A 25,624-nucleotide genomic window follows, 5' to 3' on the forward strand; every position below is an offset into this window, starting at 1 on the left:
GAACGACACATTATCATATATAGGGTGCTAAATGCTATTGCACGTGCACACCTGGAAAGGAGTAGTTTCCTATCTCAAGAACGGCTGGGCCAATTTCTCTCAAACTTGGTACACACTACAGAACCCGTAAAATCAATTAAATACCATACAGTTATCGCGCAAACATGGCCATCTAGTCTTACTTAATAAATTATAACTTGTCATCATCGCTGTGTCATGCCTTATGTGTCTTAAAGCGCCGGAACGGCGCCGCGTATCGACGTGAAATTTACTGGGCACAAACTTTGGGTGGGGCGGACCATCGTATCAAAAGATGGGCGCAATCGGACCACGGGTGCGGCGTCAGCGCGTGCATCTCTGCCCCAGGCTGGCCGAGGCCGGCACCGAGCAGAGAGCACGTGCTTTAGGCTCAGTTGTTCGCTTAAAAACTGAGTGAAAACGATAAAAGCCAGCTCGGGAAGTCAACTCTGTGGATTTAAAGAATACAGGTTTTCAATTAGGATCAGGTATAGGCGCAGGTACAGGTATTTGGTACAGGTTTTACCGGTAAATGAAATAAATTTATTATCAAGCGAGCGAAGCGAGCAAAGTGCGAGCGAAGCGAGCAACCTTTCGGATCTGCAGCGCTCCTCGAAAAGCGCATATACCTACATGCCTACCCAGGGGTGTAACTTTTGCTTTTGAGATGGGGGTGCACTTGGTGATGGGGGCGACCTTCAATGAGGATAGGGGCGCTTCCAAGGTGCATAGATGGTGCATACATTATACATTAGCCGTTAGCGTCGCCACGGGGGGACAAGCGGGGCAGCTTGCCCCCCCACCCCCGACCGGGCTTTCCCTGAGATCAATGCAGATCCGATGAGATTTTGGGGTCGGCAAAAAAATGGGGGTAGTTTTCATGAATGGCTGTAAAGTCAAAATCGGTTGGAGTCGCGAGTCCCAACCAGAGTCGGAGTGAGAGTCGCCAACATTTTCGGGACTTTGACTCCAGGCTCGAACGTATCATAACTTTGATTCAATCCATGTCTTGGCTGGTGTTAGCTGAATTTCACACTCGGTTTTCAACACTGTTGTGGAGCTGGGAGCGACCCCCTTACCTCCTCTCGGGAGCAGCGCTCCGTCCACGCGCAGAGACCGGGTCCGTCTAGTACCTACGCTGACACGAAATTTTAGTGTCAAGACCATTAGCGTCGCCACGGGGGGGGGGCAAGCGGGGCAGCTTGCCCCCCCCCCCAACCTTCAACCGGGCACCCCCTGAGATCGATGCAGATCCGATGAGATTTTGGGGTCGGCAAGAAGTGGGGGTAGTTTTGAAGAATGGCTGTGAAGTCAAAATCAGTTGGAGTCTTGAGTCCCAGCCAGAGTCGGAGTGAGAGTCGCCAAAACATTCAGGACTTCGACTCCAGATTCGAACATATCAAAACTTCGATTCAATCCATGTCTTAGCTGGTGTTAGCTGAATTTTACACTCGGGTTTCACCAGTCTAGCACGCTGACACGAAATTTTAGTGTCAAGACCTAGCTCGAAAAAATCGGGGTTGGGTTGGGGTCGTTTCCGACTCTGGCCAAAGGTCTGTGACATGTTCAAGTGCCGTTAAAGTACCACAGGGCTAACGAGGGCCGTGCGTAGGCTCCTAAAAAGTCCCACTGAACTCTAAGAAGGGATCCCACGCTAGCTTCCGAGGGACCCAAACTGACCTCTGAGGGCCCTCACCCTCAGGCCGGCACTTATGAACACCACTACGATCTTCCACCGCTGATTCTGAAGGCTCGGGCGCAAATCTTTGAGAGCCACTTTGGCAGCCCTTTTAAGGGCCTCCGCCGGTCTCAACAGCCCCATATTGGCTTCTGAGGGTCCATCGGTGTGCAAGGGGCGGACCCATGGTAGTCTCTGAGGGCCCTTTCGACTTTGATGACCATCCTTACGACAGGCCTATGAAGACCTACACGGGCCTTATCATAGAGGGGCCACGTGTGCCTCTGAGCAGGGCTGCGAGGTCGGGGTCGGATTCGGTCGGAGTCGACAGCTCTGACCGGAGTCGAAGTCGGTTTTGGAAGCCGGGGTCGGATTCGAGTCGAAGGCACCGATAAATCCATCACGGAAACTGAGCATGCTAGAATATGGATTTTTAGAAGGGTGAACCGATTCCCTGGATCATTTGCAACTCTTTTTTCTGGATAAGGTTTGGGATCATCTGCACGGACCCGTCCGAGGGAGGGAGGGGGAGGGGCCCTACAGACCCATGATATCCTTCCCATTAATAGGCTCTACCCTGCTAAACTAACGTAACGGGTAATGCGTTTTTAACTGACGTAACTGATTTTGCCCAGGAAATCCTAAAAAATACTTTCTACATTTCATAGCTAGAGGAAAAACTGCATCACCATTGCATTCCTCGCGCGCCATGGCGCGTCGAGTGACATATAAAACGTGTAAGTAATGACTATAGAAAGGCATGATTTAAGACCAAATTGGATTTTGTCCCCCCCCCAACCGAAAATCTCTGGCGACGCCTATGGATGCAGATGAGTCCAATGGTACAAAGTTGGGTATTATGAAATAAAATTGAATTCGTTTGCACGAATATCAATCAATCAATTGAATTTATAACGAATGGCATTTTACTTTTTTATTCCAACCTCTTATAGAATTGGGGTGCCCTTTTTATGCTCGTCGACTGGCGAGACCCACTTTTGCTGGAATCACCTTTTTCATTGGGCGCCCTTCTACTGCTGGGGTCGCCTCTCCCTCTCTCCTGCTGAGGTCACCCCTCATTCTGCTCGGCGAGACTTACTTCTGATTGGCGCTCCTCCTCTGCTGGGGTTTCACTTTTCTGCTGGAGTCTGACATTTCCCTTGCCGGGTATGCCCTATTTTTGCTAAAGGCGTCCCACCACCTCTGCTGGGGGCGCCCCCGGCCCCACTGCTGCTGGACGAGCCCAACTTTTGCTCCAGGTGCCCCTTTTGTATTAGGGCGCCTCTCTTTTTTAGTCATCCCTCTCCCGGTAGGGCGCCCCTTTCTGGTGTGGCGCCCCTTTCTGCTGGGAGCGCTCCTCTTCTTCTGGGGGCGCCCCACTACTGCTGGACGAGCCCAACTTTTGCTTGAGGTGCCCCATTTATATTGGAGTGCCTCTCTTCTTCTGGAAGCATCCCTCTTCTGCTGGGGTGTCCTTCTTCTGGTAGGGCACCCCTCTTCTGATGAGGCGCCCCTTTCTGCTGGAGTCGCCCGTGTTCTACTGAGGAAGCTCTTCTACTGGGCGAATCCATGCTTGAGGTGCCTCATTCCTACTGGGGGCGCCTCTCCTCCGCTGGGGCGCCAGTCTTATGCTTGACGATCCCAACCTACGTTGGAGGTGCCCTACTTCTGCCTCGGGCGCTCCACTTTTGCTGAGAAAGTCCCGCTTTTGCCGGGGTGCCCCTTTCACCCATTTTTGGGGGACGATACGACTCGACGCTTCCCAAGCCCGCAAGCATCACATCACGACGCCGGTCACGAGACGGAATGTAGCCGGGAAATCACCCTCGCCATCTGCTCAAGAGCTTATCGGTGTCGGGCGGCGTGTGGTGCGCCGCTTAGCCTATGGGGGTGCACTTTGACGTAATGGGGGTGCACTTTCAGGGGATGGGGGTGCACCTGCACCCCCATACATATAGAAAGTTACACCGCTGTGCCTACCATACAGCTAAATGAAGTAAGTAAACAAACTTAACCCTACTGGCATAAACATACAAGTATTAACAACCAAACTAATAATCCCCTTAAGCATATATATCGAATCTATACAGTTATAGCGTAAACCTGTATTCTAGGCCGGCCGGCCGTGGTCACGCTTTTGCGAGGCTTATATCTCAGCAACCACTTGACCGATTTACATGCAGTAATTTTTGTAGGGTAGCTTCATTCTTTCTACCAAGCATTAGACTATTTGGGGGGGGGGGGCATCGGCCCCCACCTGTAGTATTTTTGCTGTCGATGGAAAATCGCCTTAGGGGTTCGAAATTTGGCGACTTTTCCTTAGCTAGAGGCGTATCCAGGATCAGTTTCTCGGGGGTAAATCTGGTCGCACTTAAAACAAAAATAAATTCAAAACAAACGTGTCCATCTGTATGTGTGCATATGCCCTAGAGACAGTATTGCGGTACAGTGTGCATTCAGGCGGTGATACGGCAGACGCGGCACTGCGGCACAGCGTCCATTCAGGCGCTTGACGCTCCTGCCATCTAGCGAGTAAAAAGGAATGTTTGGGCGGCTATGCGAGCCGCACTTATTGGGTAGGTATGCGCACTCGATTACCTACCTGGCAATCTTCAAGAGAACAACCTTTCACCATTTACAGCATTAATAATATCCATGATATTGAACAAACGAATGTGATAGAATACAATTAGAGTAGTTTACAGTGCTCATGTTAAGAACGTAGGTATGTTATGTTACGACTTACTGGTGGTTATAGGAATGCATTAGAGTAAGGTGGGAATAGAGCCTATGAGAAGGGTATGGGAAGGGTGTAGGTAGGGTATAGGTAGGGTAGGACATGTATATGGGTAGAATAGCGCTTTTTTGCGGCGTTCCCGATTGGCGGCGGGCGGGCGGGCGGTGCGGGCGATTTTCATTTTTGTGGCGTTTGCGGTTGGCGGCGGGCGGGCGGGCGCACGATGCGGGCGGTTTTCATTTTTCGAGGCGTTTGCGGTTGGCGGCGGTCGGGCGGGCGGTTTTCATCTTTTGTGGCGTTTGTAGTTGGCGGCGGGTGGGCGTGCGATGCGGGTGGTTTTTATTTTTTGCGGCGTTTGTGGTTGGCGGCGGGCGGGCGTGCGATGCGGGCGGTTTTTATTTTTTGCGGCGTTTGCGGTTGGCGGCAGGCGGGAGCGCGATGCGGGCGGTTTTTATTTTTTGCGGCGCTTGCGGTGTTGTTTGCGGTTGGAGGCGGTCGTTTTTACTTTTGCGGCGTTTGCGGTTGGCGGCGGGCGGGCGGGCGCACGATGCGGGCGGTTTTCATTTTTTCGAGGCGTTTGCGGTTGGCGGCGGTCGGGCGGGCGGTTTTTATTTTTTGCGGCGTTTGTGGTTGGCGGCGGGCGGGCGTGTGATGCGGGCGGTTTTTATTTTTGCGGCGTTTGTGGTTGGCGGCGGGCGGGCGTGCGATGCGGGCGGTTTTTATTTTTTGCCGAGTTTGCGGTTGGCGGCGGGCGGGCGCGCGATGCGGGCGGTTTTTATTTTTTGAGGCGTTTGCGGCGTTGTTTGCGGTTGGAGGCGGTCATTTTTACTTTTGCGGCGTTTGCGGTTGGCGGCGGGCGGGCGGGCGCACGATGCGGGCGGTTTTCATTTTTTCGAGGCGTTTGCGGTTGGCGGCGGTCGGGCGGGCGGTTTTCATTTTTTTGCGGCGTTTGTGGTTGGCGGCGGGCGTGCGTGCGATGCGGGCGGTTTTTATTTTTTGCGGCGTTTGTGGTTGGTGGGCGTGCGATGCGGGCGGTTTTTATTTTTTGCGGCGTTTGCGGTTGGCGGCGGGCGGGCGATGCGGGCGGTTTTTTGTGGCGTATGCGGTGTTGTTTTGCGGTTGGAGGCGGTCGTTTTTTTATTTTTGCGGCGTTTGCGGTTGGCGGCGGGCGGGCGTTTTTTTTTTTACTGATTCCGTGTCCAAACTTTGGGATCCGTAGTGCTCCTCGAAAAACCATACCTACCTACTATACAATTAAATGAAGTAACTATCAAACTCAACCCTACTTATATAAACATACAAGTTTTGACAACCAAACTAATGGCCCCATCAGCGATATCTATCCAAACGTACAGTTATCGCGAAAACCTGTATTCTAGTAAGAATTAAATTTGCTGATCATACAAGAGGAAGTACCTAAACAAATATCGCTAATAATGCTCTTGATTTTTGCTTGGAGGATGACATTCCAAAGCCAAAAATGTAAACAATCGGCAGCAAGCCGCGCAGCACAGTTCAAGTTACTGGCGTGTGTGGGTTTTATTGGATTTTGAATTTATATTAATTTTTCTTCCAAGTTACTTCTCATTAAATATTGCTCACATTAAATATTTGTTCACATCTTCTACGCAATTCTGGGGTGGTTCAGAGCAAATATAAATAAAGCCGAACAAGAAATGGCATTACCTGAGGGCTGAGGCACCTATCTAACTACCGATCACTGATGATAGCAAGGAGCACGGCAGACTAGCCGACAAGTTATCTGAAATATTAATTGAATCAAGTTTTAAATAATCGAAGGGGCTACCGACGACTTCAAATATGGAGAATATTTCGGAATCATTCGGCAGACTGAACCTGAACGGAAGCGGGAAGCCGGTGATAAATTGAATCATTTGGCCACAACACAAGAGAAATATGGACATTGGACAGCATATGGGTACTGCAAAGAAATAGTAAAAGTGGGCGATGAAAACGAATGTAATGAAGCGTTGTGACTTGTGATGCAACATGCTGGGCATGTCAATCAAGGCGTTGCTGGCTGGACTGGACTTCAGTTCTTCCTCTCGCCCTCACCAGCTATTTACTTCCTCTTCGGTAAAACGCTGTATAAAGAGCACGGTGTAATAATCACGGTGAGAAAGATTTGAAACGCTTTTGGACTTTTGTGTTATCAAAATACATTGTGAACTGTCGTTCTTTTTTAAGTGGAAAACTCAATGTAATCGGGAATGCGAATGAAAAAAGGAATTCCCTGTTGTGTTTCTGCATGATGGGGTGATTTTAATCGCAGTGATCCCACGATGAGATAAGCCTTATAAAAATAGCTGTTCTGGGGTTTAATTTCAATATGAGCCCTGACACATGATACCCTATATATCCAGCAAGAAATAACCATTATGACCTCTAAAACTTTTTGCGTAGCCAGTGGCATGTTTTTATCATACGTTTTATCGACGAAGTCATTAAATTTGTAACATTATCATGCAAAAAAATTGATATATGCCAAGCTGTTTCTCAAAGTATGCCACAAAAAGTAGCATACTTTCAATGCCAGCAAACTCGGCAAACAGCTGTTGAAAAAGCAGATCGGCGTACCAGAGGTACCTCAAATGTAATAGTATGCCAAAAAACGACGGACTTATGCAGTCATACTTTGTCTTGGTCTTGAATAAGTATCCCATTACGAAGTTTGGTGAAACTGAATATGTCCTAATATGCCAAAAGTGAATATGTACGCCGCCGTAATGGAATATATTCACTTGGTGAAATCGGGCCCAGGTCGCGTTATAAACAGACCCCACCAGGGCCCGATTTCACCAAGTGAATATATTCTTGGTGTACTTTGGAAAAGTACACCGACAAAGTACGACGATAATACTATTCGGTTTCGCCACAGGAATATATTCAATACGCCCGCTTTACGTACTTTGGGAGCCACCGGCGCGCATGCATATATCTTTTCTTGTCGGGGACATGCAATCACTATATTTTTCCGTATTTAAAGTCGACGAGCTTAAATGCTCAGATATACAATATTATGGAAAAAAATTCTAGCTACGCTAATGCTACGCTAATAAGAATTAAATTTGCTGATCATACAAGAGGAAGTACCTAAACAAATATTGCTAATAATGCTCTTGATTTTTGCTGGGAGTATGACATTCCAAAGTCAAAAATGTAAACAATCGGCAGCAAGCCGCGCAGCACAGTTGACGTTACTGGCGTGTGTGGGTTTTATTGGATTTTGAATTGATATTAATTTTTTCTTCCAAGTTACTTCTCATTAGATATTGCTTCAATATTTGTTCACATCTTCTACGCAATTCTGGAGTGGTTCAAAGCAAATATAAATAAAGTCTAACAAGAAATGGCATTACTTGAGGCACCTATCTTATATCTAACTACCGATCACTGACGATAGCAAGGAGCACGGCCGACTAGCCGACAAGTTATCTGAAATATTACTTGAATCAAGTTTTTAAATAATCGAAGGGTCTACCGACGACTTCAAATATGGATAATATTTCGGAATCATTCGGCAGACTGAACCTGAACGGAAGCGGGAAGCCGGTGATAAATTGAATCATTTGGCCACAACACACACAAAAAAAATATGGACATTGGACAGCATATGGGTACTGCAAAGAAATAGCAAAAGTGGGCGATGAAAACGAATGTAAACGAATGCGTTGTGACTTGTGATGCAACATGCTGGGCATGTCAACAAGGCGTTGCTGGACTGGACTTCAGTCCTTCCTCTCGCCCTCGCCAGTTATTTACTTCCTCTTCGGTAAAACGCTGTATAAAGAGCACGGTGTAATAATCACGGTGAGAAAGATTTGAAACGCTTTTGGCCTTTTGTGTTATCAAAATACAATGTGAACTGTCGTTTTTTTTTTTAGTGGAAAACTCAATGTAATCGGGAATGCGAATGAAAAAAGGAATTCCCTTTTGTGTTTCTGCATGATGGGGTGATTTTAATCGCAAGATGCCACGATGAGATAAGCCTTATAAAAATAGCTGTTCTGGGGTTTAATTTCAATATAAGCCCTGACACACGATACCCTATATATCCAGCAAGAAATAACCATTATGACATCAAACACTTTTTGCGTAGCCTGTGGCATGTTTTTATCATACGTTGCATCGACGAAGTCATTAAATTTGTAACATTATCATACAAAAAAATTGATGTATGCCAAGCTGTTTTTCAAAGTATGCCACAAAAAGTAGCATACTTTCAATGCCAGCAAACTCGGCAAACAGCTGTTGAAAAAGCAGATCGGCGTACCAGAGGTACCTCAAATGTAATAGTGTGCCAAAAAACGACGGACTTATGCAGTCATACTTTGTCTTTGTCTTGAATAACTATCCCTGTACGGAGTTTGGTGAAACTGAATATGTCATAATATGCCAAAAGTGAATATGTACGCCGCCGTAATGGAATATATTCACTTGGTGAAATCGGGCCCAGGGCGCGGGTTAAAGCGATTATTACTGTTGCTCTAATGGTCGCAGCCCCCAATAGCAAACCGTTCCAACCATAGAGATCTTATAATATAGAGATGCCCTGGTACTAAAAAACCTAACGTTTTTTGGGCGTTTTCTAAGCAAGAAATTACGCTTTTTGAATATCGTGATTTGTGTTTGTACCCTCCTCTAAATAGAAAATGAATGATAATAATTCGTGTTCTTGATTACATATATGAAGTGTATGAAAAAATAAAGGATCACATCAGTATACTAAACGCTTTTGTTGCGATAATTTATTATGTTCTCGGACACGTCGGACACATCCCAGAATATGTGGAATTGAAGTTGACGTTGGGATAGCATTGGAGTAGCGCTGTATTTTCCAAAGCTCGTTACTTGATTTCTATATTCGGCTCCCGGTACTCGGGTGTGTTCATAGGTTTCATGTGAAATTTACCGTTGAAAATGGTAACTTAACCCTCGCCCGCATAGGGGGGGGGGGGGTCGAACGAACGGTCGAACGGACCCCCCCTCGGTTTTTCGCAAATAACTCTCGTAAAAAGCGGCCGAACGCGACGAAAGTTTCAGTACCCTCGCGTTAATTAATTTTACACCTACCCTGAAATTTTCATGACCCTGACCCTAATGACCTTTGACCTGTGACCTACTTTTCGAGACCATGTTTGGCCGGAATCGCGATTCGGCGTATGTCGGCTCGCATTAGCCGCGCGTTTGCAGTCTTTTCGTGGTTTTAAGCGTTCAAACATGGGATATGATGTTGCTCCCATGCATTAGGGTGGGTGTCAAGGTCACCGGAAGGTCAGGTCAGGTCATTGACCTTTGATGACCTCGGTTCACTTTTTCGAGTTTTACATGTTTCTAGGCCAGTTTTTGGAGCTGAATTCGAATTTAGCAACCATATGAACATTTACGAAGTAGTTTTGGCACCTTCGTAACATGTTACAAAGCTGTCAGAGGCGGTTGCCACCTACTACGAATACCCTTACTGGTTGACCTGACCTGACCTGACCCGACCTGGCCTAAATGCATGAAGAAATCATCTGTGATCAAAACTAACATGATATTCGTGATAAGCACCCCGAAGAACCCCACAGCAACCACGCTTTACGACTTTCTAACAGGTCCCGATTTTCCCGACTTTTGGGTTATTGACCTGACTTGGAAGGTCAACCGATGACCTAGGACCTTAAAATTGGGTATCATCGGCTTCCTCTTGTCACGGGCAACACGCTCGTTTTTTTCCGCGAAGCTCTAGCTCGATCAGGGGCGAAACGGCAAGGGGGGTCCAACGGACACCCCCCCCCCCTTATACGTTCGCGGCTGGAAAAACACCAATACGGGCGAGAGTTAACCCGGCCGGGCCCCGGGGGTAATCCCAACCACGGCAGCCCGGGGGGGCGTATTTCGCCCCCTGTCTAACTCCGTGAATAAGGGAGCTACGGAAACAAAAGCGGTACTAAAAGAAAGGTCCTTACGAGACGATGCTAAACACCTAAAATTGTTGACATCAGATCAATTTTCGAGGTCAGAGGTCAAGATAAAAGGCAAAATCGTAGAGAGGTCAAAACGAGGTCAAAACCGTAGGCAATACGTAGTAGAGATCTCAAATTAACCCGCGCCGTGCTGGGGGGCGTTTTTACGCCCCCCCCCCCCCTCAGGTTTTTCGCGAATATCTCGAAAACGGCGGCGCGCATCGTCGCCGTTTTTGGTACACCTGTTCATACATCATTTCCGCACAAAATTTCAGACCCGGGTCGTTCAAGGTCAGGTCACCAGGCCACGTCAAGTGACCTTACCTCAGAAAAAGTTCAAAGGCTCGCTTTAGCTACACCAACTGAACAATCACTTTGAAACTTTCAGCGATTTATATGAGTAACAGTATGTATAAAATGTATATCTCGGATTATTGATACCTGTGACCTAAGGTCAGGTCAATTTTGCGACCTCTCCATTATAAGTCAATGGGAGAAAATTGAAATGCGCCTCTTTTGGACGAATGTCGTTCAAAACGCTCTCAAACATCGGTTTATAGGTAAACATGACACACTTAACCCGCGCCCCGCTGGGCTATTCAGCCATACGCGCCCTGCTGGGAGGGGGGGGGGGGGGGCAGATTCTGCCCCCCTGTCTAACTTCCGAACCGATGGTCGTAGAAAGACGGGGAAAACGGCAATCGAAAGCTCTCATCAAGGCGGATCTTAAGAGCCCAAATTTTTTTGCTTAATTAGGTCAGAGGTCAGGTCAAGGTCAGGTCAAGGGTACAAAATGCAATTTTCTACAGTATCGGCCTTGCACCGTAGTTGCCGAAGAATGGACTGAGACTGATTGCCCAAAACGTGTTCTTAGACTACCAAGACAATATTCGTTGCATACAATGTCATTCAAAGGTCAAGGTCAAGGTCAGGTCAGGTCAGGTCAGGTCACCAAAAACAAAATATAGAAAAGGGCATGTGCGACACATGTTTTATGGGTCATTTTACTCATAGAATTCAATAGGCACACTCAATAAGTGATATGGACCACCTCTGGATGAATTTCAGGTCGAGGTCAGGTCAAGGTCAGGTTAAGTGAGGTCAAATTTTGAAGTTGGTTGTTAAGGCCTAAAAAGGTGTCTATCTGATGCAGGTTTTCACGTCGAATCGAATGGTGCTATTTTTGTTTCCGTACGAGGTCTGAACTTCAAAAAAATCATTTTTCAAAATTTTTGTGTGTCGTGACGTCATAAAATTTTGAATAACTCCCACATTTTTTAACCAATTCTTCTAAAAATTGGTATGTAGGTGCACATGGACCACGTCTCTGACATATATTCCGGTTTTTTCGATACACTCAAAATTTTGGATTTTATAATTATTTTCCCAAAAAAGTCATTTTTTTTAAATTTGGGCCAAAATCCAAAATTTCTAAAAAACCGAGATAGCCATTTGATAGAGCAAGTAGAATCACGTACAACCTTTTTTGTTACGTCTTGATTCCTTAAAAAATGAAGATGTTAGCGGCGTTTGAAATTTTGCCGTTTTTGAGGCGAAAATGGCGAACATGACGTCACTAAAACGTCAATTTCTCACAAAATTTCCGACGGATTTCGCTCAAATTTTCAGGGAACGTGTCAAATTGATGTATGATAAGGTACTGTAAGTTTGACGTCACTGGCGTAACGCGTTTAGAAGTTATTGGCGAAAAACGGGAGGGGGGGCAGATTCTGCCCCCCCAGTGGGGCGCGGGTTAATCGGTAAAATGCACATGTGACCCCTCTGCATGCCGCTGATGTCATCTCAGGTCATAAACGGTCACCAGCAGTTTTTTTATATAACTTTAGATAGTGACGTGCTAAAGCAGTGACAACACGTCAGATGTGTTCAGCACGACGATATGGATCGACTGATATGCAACATGACATTTTTCGGTCAGGTCATGACTTTGACCTGAGGTCAAATTTTTAAAATGACCTTTCAAGGTCAACAAATATTTCATTCGACGCGTCTCAACGAGAGGAACACGAAACTGGCAAAAATGATGTCGTGGGTCTCTTGAGTCAAAAGTTATTGCCCGAAAAAACATTTTTTTCGTGAAAACGGCTATTTTTACAGTCTTTGCCCTCTGGAGGCTAAACCGTTGACCTGAGGTCAAATCGGAAACACTCTTCAGAAAGGTCTGTAAAAGGGCTATCGAATGCGCTTTTCTTCGATGCTGTAGCTCTATTGGTTCCTGAGTTAGCCGTTGGCAGTTTCCAAAACTATTGAAAACTTTCTCCACGATATTGCTTCTTTAGATGTTTTTGAACTTAGTGACTGGTTTTGACGATACATCAAGCAAAATTATTCATTGCTTGAACTGTTTTGTTGCCCAAAGCTGGTCGATTTCTTTCGGCTGTACACTCTTCAAATATATCTGCATGTCATCAATCTATGTTTTTACTTTCTTCTCGAAGCAGTCTGTGTTCAAGAGCCTCACGAGCTACCTGCGCTCAAAAAAGTTACTTGAAAACCGCCCAAGAAACGGTGCGAAACTGAGTGTTTTAACATTGTATGGGCATCTCTATATTATAAGATCTCTATGGTTCCAACTAGGAGCCAAAAAGTCGGCCACTCAGGGGGGTTCGAACCGGGCTTCTCCCACCGGCCAATTCACGACACGAGCGTTCATCCACTGAGCTACCGAGAATGGTCCTCGTCCGCACAAAACAAAATGACATTCACCCGCTGACCGCCAATGACAGTATTGTGACATTTGATCGCGTTTGACCGCGGCGGGTGGTCGCTGGTTTCGGCAGCTCAGTGGATACACGCTAGCGTCGTAGGGTGATCGGTTGGAGAAACCCGGTTCGAACCGTCCCAGGTGCGCGACTTATTTAATACATTTTGTCTCATTAAATACATTACATTACATTACATTACATTATTTGTTCCTAGATGGAACGGTTTGCTATTGGTGGCTGCGACCACACATTAGAGGAACAGTAAGAGTTGCTTAAAGCTGGGACGCCGCGTTATCCAAAAACCCCAGTTCCCACGTCTCTGGACGATTGCTGTGCGAAATAATAGACACCAATGAGCTCAATCAAGGCCTTAATACTCATCTGTTAAAAACAATGTAGCTCCGCAACTCGATGCACGTGTAATATAAATTCTATCGGCTGTCCCAATGCCGCGTTTAAGTGTGTCGTAATGTGCATGGCAAGTATGATGATGGGCGCTGTCTTGGGGATAGGACATTGTAACAACTGCTTTAGCACAATTGTTAGGTAGAATAATTGACGCCTTGAGACGCGAAAGTTAACTACACTCGCTCAGCCGCGCGATGGTCCGTGCTCTCACCCCACCTCACTCCCCAGCCCTCGCCAGCCGCCGCGACGCGCCGACCCGAGCCATGCCTCCGGGCTCGGCCCTCACCGCTGCGCTGACGTCACAGGCGGCCCACATCGCCTTCCAGCCACCGACCCAGACCGGTGGCATATGGTGTGGGTTGGCTGTGCCGCTTGACAAGTAAGTAAAGCGGCACAGTCTACCGGTACCAGGCGGCTGCTGCCAATGCTGAGCCATAGGAACCCGGTAGATAAAGAGTTGTAGAACATCAATCTGCCCCGAGTGTACCCCCTCGAAATTTCGCACGTGCAAGGCCCACCCTCTCGCTCGCTCCGTTAGTCGCCCCAAAAGGCGTTATACTGGTTAACCCGCGCCCGGCTGGGGTCCTGGATTTCCACGCCCTGCTGGGGGGTGTTTGAAAACCCCCCTTGTAACTCGGCTCCTGGGCCACGTAGCGATACGCGGAAGGCGGCGTTCGAAAGAGCGTCAAAAATAATGACGAAATAACTTCGGTCAATTTTTTGGTCAGGTCAAAGGTCAGGTCACCAGAGGTCATTGAAGGCAAAATTTCGCCGATTTCCAGGTCGAATGTCGAAAATTTCCAAGAAGCCAACGCATAACTCGGGAACCAATAGAGCTACAGCGCCGCGGAAAAGCGCATTCGATAGCCCTATTAACCCTCGCCGGCACAGGGGGGGGGGGGTGATGCAACCCCCCTAAGGTTTTTCGCGAATAACTCGCGTAAAAAGCGGCCGATCGCGACGAAACTTTCAGTACCCTCGCATTGATCAATTTTACACCTACCCTGAAAATTTCATGACCCTGACCCAAATGACCTTTGACCTGTGACCTCTTTTCCGAGACCATGTTTGGCCGGAATCGCGATTCGGCGTATGTCGGTTCGCATTAGCCGCGCGCTTGCAAGCTTTTCGTGGTTTCAAACGTTCAAACGTGTGATTTGATGCTGCTCCCATACATAAGGGTGGGTGTCAAGGTCACCTGAAGGTCATGTCAGGTCATTGACCTTTGTTGACCTCGGGTGACCTCGGTTTACTTTTTCGAGTTTTACATGTTTCTAGGCTAGTTTTTGGAGCTGAATTCGAATTTAGCAACCATTTAAACATTTACGAAGTAGTTTTGGTGCCTTCGTAACATGTTACGTAGCTGTCAGAGGCGGTTGACACGTATTACGAATACCCGTCACAACCCCTACCGGTTGACCCGACCTGACCTGACCCGACCTGGTCTAAATGCTTAAAGACATCATCTGTGATCAAAACTAACACGATATTCGTGATCAGCACCCCGGAAAACCACTTAGCGGCCATACTTTACGACTTTCTAACAGGTCCCGATTTTCCCCGTTTTCGGGTCATTGACCTGACCTGGAAGGTCATCCGATGACCTAGGACCTTAAAATTGGGTATCATTGGCTTCCTCTCGTGACGGGCAGCACGCTCGTTTTTTTCCGCGAAGCTCTAGCTCGATTAGGGGCCAAACGCGAGGGGGGGGGGGGTCGTATCAACCCCCCCCCCTTGTGCCGTCGAAGGACGCAAAATGGCCTGTGCCGGCGAGGGTTAACACCCTTTCTGAGCAATTCTCTCAGATTTGACCTAACGTCAACGGTTTTGCCTGCAGGGGGCAAAAACTGCAAAAATAGCCGATTTTTTTTCGGAAACAGGTTTTCTGCAATAACTTTTGACCCAAGCCTTGTACGAGCTTACTTTTACCGGCATCTTGTTCCTCTCGTCAAGACGCATCGAATGAACTATAACTTGACCTTGGAAGGTCAACTTGAAAATTTGACCTCAGGTCAAGGTCATGACCTGACCGGAAAGGGTCATGTTGCATATCAGTCGATCCGTATCGTCGAGCTGAACACATCTAAGGGGTTTTCATCGCTCTAACATGCCTCTATCAAAACTTATTTGCGAAAAAAACTGTTAGATAACATTCGTGACCTAAGATGACCTCAGGGCATAAACAAGGGTCACGGACACCATTTTCATGTTCTGTGTGTCTAAACCACTTGTAATTCGGTGTTTGGGAGGGTTTATAATGTCTTTCGTCCAAAAGAGGCGCATTTCAATTTTCTCCCATTGACTTATAATGGGGAGGTCGCAAAGTTGACCTGACCTTAGGTCATCGATATCAAAATTCTGAGATATAAATTTTGTACATGCTATTGCTCTTAGCAATTGCTGAAAGTTTCAAAGCGTTCAGTCACTCGGTGTAGCTATGACAGACATTGAAACTTTTTATGAGGTGAGGTCACTTCAAGTGACCTGGTGACCTGACCTTGAATGACCTTGGTCTGAAGTTTTCACAACATGTGTAGAATTGATGTATGATAAGGTGTACCAAAAATCCGCGCCGCCATTTTTGAGATATTCGCGAAAAACCACAAGGGGGTGTTCAAACACCCCCCCCCCCCCCCCAGCAGGGCGCGGGTTAACGTATTGGGATGACTTTATGTTCAAAACACGGATGAAGATTAGCTCTTTGGGTTTTGCTATTATTGTGTTTATATCTTGCCTGAGAATGTAGGTTTTTAAGGTAAATGAGTTGTGGTAAAGTTCAACTGAAAAAGGGTGACTTTGCCACTATGCCAAATAATGTTTTTTTTTTAACGCTAACAAATATTTCTCAAACATTTTTTCAGTTGTATGGGGAAGGGCAACCATCCTTAATTGTTTAATGGGAAAAATATAAAGCAATTCGAGGTTTTTTGCTCTTAAATGATGTACAAAAAAGAGAGATACTTTGCTTTTTATAATACATTATACTTGTTGAAAATAATTGATATCATATAGTAAATAGAAACTAAAAAATGGTTCAGAATAGATAAATAAGCAGAAATGTGATTGTATCGGTACTCTAGGACCTTGTCGCTTTCTTCCAGCGGCATTCAGAGGAACAGAAAGAGGACGTTCTTGCAGCAACTTTCCGGCACCCTTATTATCAGCGTTTTGATCTATAAAATGGTACAGATTTCTTCAGCCAGTCATACTGGCCAACTCAGGAAATGTAGATGATCTTGGCTGTGCTGAAAAATTGGGCCCAGCTTCATCCATTTTATAATTTTGGCAATTTTTGCTTTTCTATACTACCACTGTGCATTCCTGTGTTAATTTTCAATATAGGTATAAGCTTTTACTTTCTAAAAACCAATTTGGAGATCAAAATGATGCTAGCTTAAAAAATTATTTTGAGTTGCTTCGAATAAGTATTTCATTTTTGCATTGATAACATGGTGGCAGTCACCCCATGTGGCCTGCGATTCACCTGGAAAAATCTCCATCAAAAATTTTAGCTAAATGAAGTGACAAATGCCAGTTTTGTTGGATATGCTAACTAAACAGCATTGTCATGATCAACCATATCAAGTTTCAGAATAGCAGTTCGTCTGAAACATGGTTAGATAATAAAAAGTTCTGACCTCTTCAAATTTGACCATTTCAATGACTCCAATAAAATGGAGGCCAGTTAGGCATTTAGTGGTAACTTATCTCTCAGTGTTGGTTATAGAAGGCCCATCAATTATCTTTCATGCGTGCATAAAAAAGTATTACATACTTCTTAAAGTATCACTGGAGGAGATCTCCCTAAAGGCTTTTTGAGAAGCTTGGCAAAGTCACCCCGCAAGGCAAAGTCACCCCTGTTTACGGTATTTGTTATTTTTATCCGAATGGACCGACATAACAGTAAGGTTTACTAGCACAAATGCAACGAATTTGTGCTGGTGTCGGAGTTGGCATAGCATTTATCGCAGTCAGTGCCAGCTGTGTGACTAGCTCCCGGACGTTTGGCAGCGAGCCAATCGACCACTGGCGTGACCTGTCAAGGACACATTCGGTCAGCTTTTCGGCTGACTGTGGGAAAACTAGTATTCAGCGGCGGCATCGTGTAGCAGGTCAAGGTCATACGTTTCCGTTGGGCGAAGCACAGACCATCGTGACTCAACATAAGTGACCTGACCCCAACAGGAGAGATCGGCCCGGTGTGGGACGGGAAGGTCATGATAGGACAGACAGCCCTGTCGCTCAAACGGTTTCCCCAGAGAGGGTGTGGTCCAAGGCGGATTTGTCCTCACCACCCCGCCGGTTACCTGGTGGGGTTATCAGCCAGTCTAGAAAGGGAAGCGTGTGGCGAATGCGGATGGGCTGGTCCTGAGGAAAAGCAAGGACGGCTGCCGAGCCGAATGATGATCTTCGCTTGCGGTCTTATGTATAGAATGAGGGTAGAAAGAAAACATCCTTAACCCGCGCCCCACTGGGGTCTGTGTATAACACGCCCTATTGGGGGGGGGGGGCTATTCATAGCCCCCCCTCCTAACTCCAAAACTACTGGGCCGATCGTCAAAATTCAAACGGCATCTGATAGCCCCAAAAAACTTTTTAGCGAAACCTAATTTCATTGACTCGAGGTCACCGATGACGTCACAGGTCAGGTCAAAGTAAAAATGATCGATATTTGGCTTGTTCACATTTTGGGCTCTGGCTGCCGTCTTACAAGTCAAATCAGGCTGAATTTTGGTTTAAGCACTCGTGAACAGATGCTATAGATACCCCGAGGGTACCAAACTTGTACTTTGATTTTCGGGGGTCAGGGTCAGGTCATCATAGGTCACGGAAATCTTAGGTCATAAGTCGGTCACGTGACACATGTTTTATGATCCATTTAGGACAAAGATTTCGAATTCGGTGTCGCCTGTGTCATTTGAGGCCATTTTCATCTGAATATAGCTGAGGTCAGGTCACTGTCAGGTCAAAAAAGGTCAAATTTCACAGTTGAAATTTTTCAACAAAAAACATGTCTATCGGATTCAGTTTGAGCTCAGAAACACGATGGTGCTATTTAAATTGGTGTACGATGTCAAATTCGTACAGAAAACTGATTTGAAAAAAAAATAAAATTGTGAAATTTTTGCTATAATGAGCATAACTTACCATTTTGGAAGATATCTGGCTAAAACTTGCTTAAGTAAGTCATAAGCATGTGTTCTGTCATATATATTCCGTTTTTTTTCGAAAAGTCAAAAAGTTTTTGAATAATATAAAAATAAAAATTTTGAATTTTAATATATATAATTTTCAAACTTCAAAATTTTGAAAATTCGAGATAGTAGTTTGATAGCGCAGTCCATTCTGAGTCCTCTCATGCAAAGAAATTGGATCTAGCTCAAAAACTGAGCTCTTGAGAGCGATTCCCGTGGTTCAATGTTTTGCGTCGAAATCGGCCGAACATGACGTCACTCTTACGTCATTTCCGGCCGACCTATGATAGATACGAAGTTCAAATTTTGACACAAGGTGTCAAATTGATGCAGCCGAAGTTACTGAAAGTTTGGCGGCGATACGTCAAGCCGTTTAGAAGTTAGTGCAGAAAAACGGGAGGGAGCTATGAATAGCCCCCCCCCAAAGGCCCCCCCCCCCCAAAGGGGCGCGGGTTAATGTTTTGAAATGGATGGCCACTATTTACATAGCCACTGCCACTGTCAAGCTAATTGTTGAACCCTTCGCCGTAGAAACAGTATCACTTGGAACTGTGATGAACTGTGCAATTCAGAAACTTTTTAGAAATCATCGAAAAGATAAACTGATTGTTATCTTACTTGATAAATTTCAAGTTGTCTGTGTGTCCGTCAGCCGTATGTGTCTTCTTGCGCCGGCACGGCGCCGCGTAGCGACGTGAAATTTGGTGACCACAAACTTTGGGTGGGGCGGACCATCGTATCAAAAGATGGGCGCAATCGGACCAGGGGTTCGGCGTCAGCGCGTGCATCTCTGCCCCGGGCTGGCCGAGGCCAGCGCCGAGCAGAGAGCACGTGCTTTAGGCTCAGTTGTTCGCTTAAAAAACTGAGTGAAAACGATGAGAGCCAGCTCGGGAGATCATTAAACTTTGAACTCTGTGGATATTAAGAATACAGGTTTGTGATTAGGATCAGGTATAGGCGCAGGTACAGGTATTCGGTACAGGTTTTACCGGTAAATAAAATAAATTTATTATCAAGCGAGCGAAGCGAGCAAAGTGCGAGCGAAGCGAGCAAACTTTCGGATCTGCAGCGCTCCTCGAAAAGCGCATATACCTACATGCCTACCATACAGCTAAATGAAGTAAGTAAACAAACTTAACCCTACTGGCATGAGCATACATGATACAAGTTTTAACGGCCAAACTAATAATCCCCTCAAACATATATCTCGAATCTGTACAGTTATCGCGTAAACCTGTATTCTAGGCCGGCCGGCCGTGGTCACGCTTTTGCGAGGCTTATATCTCACAGGGCCTATTTTAACATGTTAACTGGGGGGGCAAATGCCCCCGCACTCAACAGAATTGCCCCCCCCAGTCGTCGAGATGTGCCCACTATAAAAATGGGCATAAAGGATTACACGGTGACAAACATACAACTGTGACTTGTTTTGCAATGGATGTCAAATGAGTCAGTCTGCAAGTAATGACCAGTGGTGGATCCAATGGTGTGTCATATGGGTTATGACCCCCGCCCCCTTTGGCCCGGGGACACCACAGGCCTGCCTGAGGCACCGCCGGCCTGTCAGGGGCACCACAGACCTGTTGGGAGCACCATCGACCTAGGAAGAGCACCATAGGTCTGCCAGGGGCACCACAGACCTGCCAGAGGCCCCACCGGCCTCGCAGGGGCGCCACCTTGGGCCTGTCAGGGATACCACCACAGGCCCGCCAGGGGCACCACAGGCCTGCCAGAGGCACCACAGGCCTAGCAAGGGCACCACGGACCTGTCAGCGACACCACGGGCCTGTCGGGGGCACCTCAAGCTTGTCAGGGCCAAGGGACACCACAGGCCTGTCAGGGGAACCAGAGGCCTAGCAGGGACACCACATGCCTGGCAGGGGCACCACCGGCCTCGCAGGGACATCTTGGGCCTGTAAGTGGCACCACGTGCCTGTCGGGGACACTCCAGGCTTGTCAGGAGCACCACAGTCCTCTCAGGGCCCAGGGGCACCAGCGGCCTAGCAGAGGCACCACCGGCCTAGCAGGGACACCAACGGCCTCGCAAGGGCATCATGGGCCTGTCAGGGGCACCACGGGCCTGTCGTTGGAACTTCAGGCTTGTCAGGGGCACCCACAGTTCTTTCAGATGCACCGGCGGCCTAGCACCATGGCACCATGTTTGGCCGGGATTGCGATTCGGCGCATGTCGCCTCGCATTAGCCGCTCGTTTGCAGTCTTTTCGTGGTTTCAAACGTTCAAACATGGGATATGATGTTGCTCCCATGCATTAGGGTGGGTGTCAAGGTCACCGAAAGGTCAGGTCAGATCATTTACCTTTGATGACCTCGGTTCACATTTTCGAGTTCTATAAGATTCTAGGCTAGTTTTTGGAGCTAAATTCGAATTTAGCAACCATTTGACCGTTTGCGAAGTAGTTTTGGTGCCTTCGTAACATGTTACGAGGCTGTCAGAGGCGGTTGCCACCTACTACGAACACCCGGCAAAACCCTTACTGGTTGACCTGACCTGACCTGACCCGACCTGGCCTAAATGCATGAAGACATCATCTATAATCATAACTAACATGATATTCGTGATCATCACCCCGAAAAAACATAGCAGCCACCCTTTACATACGATGCTCTAACAGGTCTCGATTTTCCCGACTTTTGGGTCATTGACCTGACCTGGAAGGTCAAGTGATGACGACCTAGGACCTTAACCCTCGCATGTGTAGGGGCTGGGTCGGATGGACCCCCCCCCATGGTTTTTCGCGAATAACTCGCGTAAAAAGCGGCCGATCGCAACGAAACTTTCAGTACCCTCGCATTGATCAATTTTACACCTACCCTGAAAATTTCATGACCATGACCCAAATGACCTTTGACCTGTGACCTCTTTTCCGAGACCATGTTTGGCCGGATTCGCGATTTCGCGTATGTCGGCTCGCACTAGCCGCGTGTTTGCAAGCTTTTCGTGGTTTCAAACGTTCAAACATGTGATTTGATGTTACTCCCGTGTGTGTCAAGGTCACCTGAAGGTCAGGTCAGGTCATTGACCTTTGGTGACCTCGGGTGACCTCGGGTCACTTTTTCGAGTCTTACATGTTTCTAGGCTAGTTTTTGGAGCTGAATTCGAATTTAGCAACCATTTGAACATTTACGAAGTAGTTTTGGTGACTTCGTAACATGTTACGAAGCTGTCAGAGGCGGTTGACACGTACTACGAATACCCGTCACGACGCCTACTGGTTGACCTGACCTGACCTGACCCGACCTGGTCTAAATGCTTCAAGACATCATCTGTGATCAAAACTAACACGATATTCGTGATCAGCACCCCGAAAAACCCTTTAGCAGCCACACTTTACGACTTTCTAACAGGTCCCGATTTTCCCGACTTTGGGTCATTGACCTGACCTGGAAGGTCAACCAATGACCTAGGACCTTAAAATTGGGTACCATCGGCTTCCTCTCGTCACGGGCAACACGCTCGTTTTTTCCGCGAAGCTCTAGCTCGATCAGGGGCCAAACGGCAAGGGGGGGTCCAACCGACCCCCCCCTACACATTAGAAGCTGGCAAACGCCGCACACATGCGAGGGTTAACACTCGCCGGCACAGGCCATTTTGCGTCCTTCGACGGCACAAGAGGGGTTGGTACGACCCCCCTCGCGTTTGGCCCCTGATCGAGCTAGAGCTTCGCGGAAAAAAAAAACGAGCGTGCTGCCCGTCACGAGAGGAAGCCGATGATATCCAATTTTAATGTCCTAGGTCATCGGGTGACCTTCCAGGTCAGGTCAATGACCCGAAAATCGGGAAAATCGGGACCTGTTAGAACGTCGTAAAGTGTGGCTGCTATGGGGTTTTTCGGGGTGCTGATCCGAATGATATCATGTGAGTTTTGATCACAGATGATGTCTTCATGCATTTAGTCCAGGTCGGGTCAGGTCAGGTCAGGTCAACCAGTAGGGGTCCTGCCGGGTATTCCTAGTAGGTGTCAACCGCCTCTGACAGCTTCGTAACATGTTACAAAGGCACTAAAACTAGGCTTCGTAAATGTTCATCGGGTTGCTAAATTCGAATTCAGCTCCAAAAACTGGCCTAGAAACATGTAAAACTCGAAAAAGTGAACCGAGGTCATCAAAGGTCACTGACCTGACCTGACCTTCAGGTGACCTTGACATCCACCCTAATGCATGGGAGCAACATCAAATCACATGTTTGAACGTTTGAAAGCACGAAAAGCTTGCAAAAGCGCGGCTAATGCGAGTCGACATACGCCGAATCGTGATTCCGGCCAAACATGGTCTCGGAAAGTAGGTCACAGGTCAAAGGTCATTTGGGTCAGGGTCATGAAATTTTCAGGGTAGGTGTAAAATTGATAAATGCGAGGGTACTGAAAGTTTCGTTGCAATCGGCAGCTTTTTACGCGAGTTATTCGCGAAAAAAACCTTAGGGGGGTTGCATCAACCCCCCCCCCTGTGTCGGCGAGGGTCGGCGAGGGTTAAAATTGGGTATCATCGGCTTCCTTTCATCACGGGCAACACGGTCGTTTTTTCCACGAAGCTCTAGCTCGAGCAGGGTCGAAACGGCAAGGGGAAGGTCCAACGGACCCCCCCCCCCCCATATACGTTCGCAGCTGGAAAATACCAATACGGGCGAGGGTTTCTGGATTATTAGAGACAATTTTCCAGGCTGCCCCCCCAGTCAAATTCCCTTAAAATAGGCTCTGATATCTCAGCAACCACTTGACCGATTTACATGCGGTAATTTTTGTAGGGTAGCTTCATTCTTTCTACCAAGCATTAGACTATTCCCGATGTACGTGGGTGACCACTTATGCACGTGCCACGTGCAAAACGAAGAGGTGTTGGTTTTGCAGCAATTGCAATATCTCGGTAACTACTGGGCCGATTGCGATGAAAGTATAGGTAACCGCCAGCACCGTCATTGCGGTACAGTATGCAATCAGGCGTTTGATGGTTCTGCCATCTAGCGCGAAACAGGAAGGGTGGGGTGGCCACGCAATGGATAGTAGCCGGTTCACGACGGCCATCTGGTACAGGTGCAGGTTTTGTGCGATTAGGTTCAGTGTGTTTCTTAGTAGCTATCAGCTAGGGTTACATTAATTGCTTATAGCTATTCCTGCCTTTTCATAGTATCAGACATTATTATCGATCAACCCTATTACTGGTGGGGGGGGGGGGCATCGGCCCCCACCTGCAGTATTTTTGCTGTCGATGGAAAATAGCCTTAGGGGTTCTAAATTTGGCGACTTTTCCTTAGCTAGAGGCGTATCCAGGATCAGTTTCTAGGGGGTAAATCTGGTCACACTTAAAACAAAAATAATTTCAAAACAAACGTGTCCATCTGTATGTTTGCATATGTCCTAGAGACAGTATTGCGGTACAGTGTGCATTCAGGCGGTGATACGGCAGACGCGGCACTGCGGCACAGCGTCCATTCAGGCGCTTGACGCTCCTGCCATCTAGCGAGTAAAAAGGAATGTTTGGGCGGCTATGCGAGCCGCACTTATTGGATAGGTACGCGCACTCGATTACCTACCTGGAAATCTTCAAGAGAACAACATTTCACCATTTAAAGCATTAATAATATCCATGATATTGAACAAACGAATGTGATAGAATACAATTAGAGTAGTTTACGTTTACAGTGTTCATGTTAAGAACGTAGGTATGTTATGTTACGACTTACTGGTGGTTATAGGAATGCACTAGAGTAAGGTGGGAATAGAGCCTATGAGTAGGGTATGGGTAGGGTGTAGGTAGGGTATAGGTAGGGTAGGACATGTATATGGGTAGAATAGCGCTTTTTGCGGCGTTCCCGATTGGCGGCGGGCGGGCGGGCGATGCGGGCGATTTTCATTTTTTGTGGCGTTTGCGGTTGGCGGCGGCCGGGCGGGCGCACGATGCGGGCGGTTTTCATTTTTCGAGGCGTTTGCGGGTGGCGGCGGTCGGGCGGGCGGTTTTCATTTTTTGCGGCGTTTGTGGTTGGCGGCGGGCGGGCGTGCGATGCGGGCGGTTTTTATTTTTGCGGCCTTTGTGGTTGGCGGTGGGCGGGCGTGCGATGCGGGCGGTTTTTATTTTTTTTGCGGCGTTTTCGGTTGGCGGCGGGCGGGCGCGCGATGCGGGCGGTTTTTATTTTTTGCAGCGTTTGCGGTTGGTGGCGGGCAGGCGGGCGCATGATGCGGGCGGTTTTCATTTTTTTTCGAGGTGTTTGCGGTTGGAGGCGGGCGGGCGGGCGGTTGTCATTTTTTTGCGGCGTTTGTAATTGGCGGCGGGCGGGCGTGCGATGCGGGCGGTTTTTAATTTTTGCGGCGTTTGTGGTTGGCGGCGGGCCGGCGTGCGATGCGGGCGGTTTTTATTTTTTGCGGCGTTTGCGGTTGGCGGCGGGCGGGCGCGCGATGCGGGCGGTTTTCATTTTTTGCGGCGTTTGCGGTGTTGTTTGCGGTTGGAGGCGGTCGTTTTTATTTTGCGGCGTTTGCTGTTGGCGGTGGGCGGGCGTGTTTTTTTTTAATAATTCAATGTCCAAACCTTTTGATTCGTAGTGCTCCTCGAAAAGCCACCCCTACCTACTATACAATTAACCTTCGCCCCAGTGGGGGGGGGGGCATATGTTACCACCCTGTCGCGTTTTTTGCGTGTAAATAAAAAACTGCGGCGCGTAGCGCCGCGCCACTTGGGGTAGCTTTTGGTACATCAATTTTGGACAATGTGTGAAATTTTTGACCCCAGGTCATGTCAGGTCAGGTCACCAGGTCAAGTTAACTGACCAAGCCTAAAAAGAAGTTTGCAATCATGTCCAGCCTGCAGTGTTTGTCAGAAAGGTTTTAAACTTGGTGGATTGCATGCTGTTATGGGCGCCTACAATTTGTATATCTCGGATTTTTT

The sequence above is a fragment of the Amphibalanus amphitrite genome, unplaced genomic scaffold, assembly GCF_019059575.1.
Source record: "Amphibalanus amphitrite isolate SeventyFive unplaced genomic scaffold, NRLGWU_Aamphi_draft 000482F_arrow, whole genome shotgun sequence".
Lineage (NCBI taxonomy): Eukaryota > Metazoa > Arthropoda > Thecostraca > Balanomorpha > Balanidae > Amphibalanus > Amphibalanus amphitrite.